Source organism: Nuphar pumila, chromosome 3 (genome assembly GCF_984573655.1).
Source record: "Nuphar pumila chromosome 3, dmNupPumi1.hap1.1, whole genome shotgun sequence".
NCBI lineage: Eukaryota > Viridiplantae > Streptophyta > Magnoliopsida > Nymphaeales > Nymphaeaceae > Nuphar > Nuphar pumila.
This window is the reverse complement of record NC_143251.1, coordinates 146,496,679-146,502,310: the sequence shown is the minus strand read 5'-3', so window position 1 is coordinate 146,502,310 and position 5,632 is coordinate 146,496,679.

Genomic DNA, 5,632 nt, shown 5'->3' with positions numbered 1-5,632 from the left:
TCAAATCCAACGCATGCCCAAAATCACCGCCCCATTCCAAACTTAAAATCATTTTACCATTCACATGTAATTTGCAGGAACCTCCAAATATTATAAAGTCACCGAGGAGATTCACAATATATTTGTGCGAACCTTCAGACGTTCACACAAATGTATTGTGAACCTTCGAATATGGTTAAAATGACTGAGAATAATCACAAATATTTGTGCGGACCTCCTTATGTTCGGACAAATATATTGTGAACCTTCGAATATTGTTAAAATCATTGAGAAGATTCACAATATATTTGTGCGGACCTCCTTATATGTTTGCATACATATATTGTAAACCTTCGAGTATGGTTAAATCATCTAGAAGATTATGGTTAAAAATCATCCAAGAGGTTCTCAATATATTTGTGTGAACCTCTTGACATTTATATTGTGAACATCCGTCGAGGAGATATACAACATATATGTGAGGACCTTTTGGCATTCACACAAATATGTTGTGAACATTCAAATATGGATAAATCATTGATGATATTATGATTAAAAATCATCCAAGAGATTCACAACATATATGTGCCGACTTTTTGATGTTTGCACAAATATATTGTAAACCTCTAAATATATATGGCTAAAATCATCAAGGACATTCACAACATATTTGTGCAGACATCCTAACTTTCACACAAATACATTGCAAACATATGATTAAAATAACAAAAAGATTTGCATGATCTTTGTACAAACCTTTAGCATTAGCACAAATATATTGTGAACGATCAAAATAACTTTCATCAATAAAGCTACTTACAAGTATTGGAGATTGGTCAGCTGAGCAAGTCGAGGGACCAACTGACCAGATAATGCGGGATTTCCAGATCACAAAAACAAGCAAATATGTTAATCTAGCATTTTACCAGATACCAAAACAATTACCAGATATCAGCATTCACCGCATTATCAGTGACCGATTTCTAAGTCATTTTTCGATTGAGTCCAGTAAATCTATCCTGTAGAGGTATGCAAATGTTGAGAGGTCTGCACAGATGTCATGCAAATATCCCCAGTGATTTTAACTACATAAATTATGATTTGGAACTTCATGTTAACAACCTTAGAAGATGCGTACAACAGAGTATCTAGTGGGGTGTGGGTACAAATATGGTTAACTTAAATAGCTTCATGTTAATATCCCCAGAAATACAGACGTGGCCACAAATATTGTTCATTAAAATAAATGGTAATCGATCCCATTCTCCTCTATTTCTAATCGTAGTCAACCATACCGTGACAGCCATAAACAGAAATCAAGCAAAATAACTAGAAAAAACTAAAGAAAAATATGAGTTTGTATAACTGAAACAAAGGAAAAGAGAAATCAGGCATAGCGGCAACCTATTTCATCTAGCATGCGTACAAAAAAAAAAAACACTTATTTTGCTGGTCCTCTATTTTTTCATCTTGAATGCAGTTGAAAGGGGTTCAGGAGGGCTCCCCAGTGATGAGGGAGGAGAAAGAAAAGGGCAGAGGAATGGTATGCGATGGTGGGAGTGAGGAGGAGGAAGAAGGGTACGGCTGTCAGGCGGTGAAAACAGAAGGATTAGGAGAGAAGGGCCTGGGCCAGAAAGAGGGAAGAAAAAGGAAAGAAGCATGCCTTTTTTTTTTGGTTTTTGAACTTGTTTGGAAGCAAGAAAAACTCTAATAGAAAAAAGCAAATTTGCTTATTAAAAGTTTTGTTATGATAATTTTTTTAAATGAAGATTTTTACTTGTTTGGTAATATGAGAAATATAAAATGAAAAATCTTAAAAAAATAAGAGAGACGAGGAGGGAGGGGGGGGCGGGAAGCTTCATGGATACAGTTTTTTGGGAGGCAGGTGTTGCTGGGTAGTGGTGGTGGTGACATGGATGGTGGTAATAGATGGTAGAAAATCATCATAGACAGAGTGGTTTTTATAGAGGTAGGTGATGGTGGGTTGTTTTAGGGGTGAGATGGATGGTGGTGATGAAAAATCATTACGGAGGGTGATTGAAGCTTCTTGATGCATTCTTTGAGGAGGTGAGTGACTGTGGGTAATTATAATTTTCTTTTAGTTGAAAACATTCTTTTATTTATTTTTTGAGAAATGTTTACCATTAAAAGTGTACATTTTAGAAAAACTCGAGAACGATAAAAAAATCAAATGGTTTATTTCGCCTTGTATCATTTTTCCTTTCCTGCATCTTTCTCACTTTCAATTATCCTTTGTCATTCTCGGTTAATGTTGCCCCCTCCGTTGGATTCAACGGCTACCATTTTTATGGTTCAAGGGATGGATCCTACGTCAGTAAGATAGGATTCTTTTTCTGTATAAAATAACAAGAGGGAAGGAACACACTGAGCATTTAGTTTGCTGCAGGCTTTATCGTGTTTTCGTCCAAAAAGAAAAACAGGCTTTATCCTGTTCCAAACCGTGTTCCGTCGTTTTTACTACTTATTCAACTATATTTTTGACCTTTTTGGTGAACTGCAGTCCAAAAACCCCTGGACTAAGATATAACCAGTCTACTGGTTCACATTTTATGCACCGTCCACCTCTGGGGGCCAGCGAACCGGTGTGTATTGCCGGGTAACACCCAAGAAAAACAAAAAAAAAAAAGAGTGGAAATTTTAAGGTACCGTCCACCTCTCTTGCAATTGCATGAATGCCTTTCACATCCTCATGGCTCCTTCTCTTGTGGTCCATTCTAAATCCTAACCTGAGCATCATCATCACCCACCAATAGTACCTCTGAAAAAACACCTCTAGCCCACCCTAAGTATGCCGAAGCCAAGACCTTCCTCCTCTCACAGGCAGAATCCATCGGTCTTGATACCCTCAAATTCGTGCTTGCTCATCTCCAACCCAATCTCTGCACCATTATCCTGAACTCCAACCTCGCCCCACAAGTGGTGGCACAACCCCTTCACTGCCCGGCGGGTTCCTCCCTTGCCACACTATTCATCCCTGAAGAAGAGGCGAGCAGCCATGATAAGGTGAAGTGGCTTGCTGAGGCAAAAATGTAGGCATTGTTTTTGGATGAGGATTTTGTTGAAAAAAATAGCGTAGGCCTACACACACGATGAATCACACACTATATATAGACTGTCTTAGGTTCAAGCTCACTTTAACGTGATCCGATTTGGTTGGGTCATGTGATATCTCATATGGTATGATATTCCTATGTGAAGAGACATGTTCTGTCGGTCTCCAACTCTATTATGGCTGAATTCGAGACAGATTCTCAATTGAATTCAAATTAGGTTATGGTCTTCAAACCATACATAGTGGCCCTTTCTTCAAACTTTTCATTATCAACAAAAGAAATCAGTCATTCTTTCATAAGGCTTAGAGAAAGAGAAAAAAAGCTACATATATAAGTTCTGGAAGATCATACAGGTCAATGATCTACCAAAATGCCAATGAATTTAAGTACGCTTCCGCATTAAGATTCTGTTTGTGTTTTTATTTTGAACGATTTAGCATGAACATGAACATCGGTCCTTTTAGTTTTTCGATAAAATTTAAAATTCAACAATTGGTATCAGAGCTACTGTTTCTGTTGAATCATTAAAAATATGATTTTATTGCATAAATATTTTTTTTTGTTGTGCCGATCTGGTACAATCGATGGCTGGGCTTTTCTGTGGCACCCAATTGAGTGGAAAGGGCCCTTCGGCCCTTTTGCTTTAGGAATACCTGATTGCACAGACCGAAAGGGCCGTTGGGATCTTTTCTTATTTAGACAACCAGACCGGAAAGGACCGTCGGGCCCTTCTCTGTTGCTGGTGATCAGACAGAAGGGTCGTTCAGCCCTTCCCTGATTTACCTTCGCCCGGACGGATGGCGTACGTCAGGGGCTTTCCCCTATTCAAATCTTTAGACAACAGAGGGTTTCCCCTCTTCTGATCACCAATAAGGGGTTCCCTTCTCAGTTCGTCGATTGGGCATTCACCTTCTCAGACCGCCGGATGGCTGAGGCAGGCTGTCGTCCGACCATGGAGCTGTTGGGTTCGGTGGTTACACAAACCCTCTTTTTTTATCAACACCGGTGATGCTCTTAGACTCGCATTTTTTTTGTGTGGTTTGTTTTAATCCTTCGTCGGCGAACATTGGCATCCGGATCCACCATCTGCCGACAAAATTTGGCATAAGGATCGACCTTCAGACGCATAAATCGACCTATAACCCACAACCGATTCACGTGCCAACTTGTATGTCATCCCAGACCAGTTCGATCATTTGTTGAAGGATGTCATAGGACTGACTGTTGTGATTTATTGGCTTAACGTTTAGATGATACAGCATATCTCAGGCCGGTTCGAATCTCAGCCGAACTGGCGACCCGGGTAATTTAGCACTACATCAATATGTGAGCTGGTTCAGCACACTGTCAGGCGACTCGACCGAGCAAATTGATTTTGTTGACTGTCCCAGGCCAGTTTGACTATATGGTATGGGACAGTTCAACAGTCTTCACCTGGAACCGTTGCCTGGGCCAATTTTGGTCACCTACGCAGGACTGATTCGGTCACGGTGCATGTTGAGTATAGGCTTCACCAGCACAGGACTGGTTCTGTAGCCAGTTTAGGGCTGAGCTGGTCGAATTATCATGTTAAGGATGGGAGCCTGCTGACTAGGTTCAGCCTTATTTAGTTTAGGGGCTGAACCGAGTCAGGTGGGGGTCTGAGACCGATTCAGTCATTATTTGAATTTAGAGGGGGCTGAACTGGGTTAGACCATGTTTTATCTTGGGTTAGGCTTGACAAGACCCGACCCATTGGATGGTAACTCACCAGGTTGTCGTATGATGGGTCTGACCCGATCCGGGTCAGATAAATCTTTGGACCCATAGGTGGGTCTGGCCAGGTCCGATGGGTCGGACCCGTGCACAAGCTTTATAATAATAATATTAATTTTTTTTTTGAGGATTTTATTATAAGGCTATTTGGCATGCAATGTGAGGACACTTTAGATGGCAAGTTTCGGTTACTTTTCGACCCATGGATATTATAATTGCATTCTTTTTATGTTCATGTGCATAGATCATTATATTTAAACCTTGGTATTCTTTTGATTATGTGTCCGATATTTTGAATTAAATTGATTGAATCAATATGTTGCCAAAGTAACCTCTATTGTGTAGATTAGTTCATTTTGAAATATTATGATATTTATATGTTTGTAGTTCATGCGAATAGTGATCGGCCCAAAGAAAGATTAATATTTGGCGGAACTCAAATATATATATATATATATATATATATATATATATATATATATATATATATATATATATATAGTAATAAATGCGCGACAATTATACAGTTTCCATGTGAATAACGAGTCAGTCTAAAGAAAGACTCATTTATTGACAAGATTAATTATCCATGTTTGATTACTGTTTTGAGAGTACCACTTACAAGTTGATATGTTTGTCCAAAGACTAAATGTCAATGTTATGCTGAGTATCTTATAATAGGGATTACCACTGTTTAAATATATTATTTATGTTAATGCATGCAAAATGTATGTTAATTGTGAGCTTGTTTTATTTTTTATTTAGCTTATACATCTGCTTCTACGATATTTGCAAATATTAATTCTATCTCTGTTTTGAGTGGT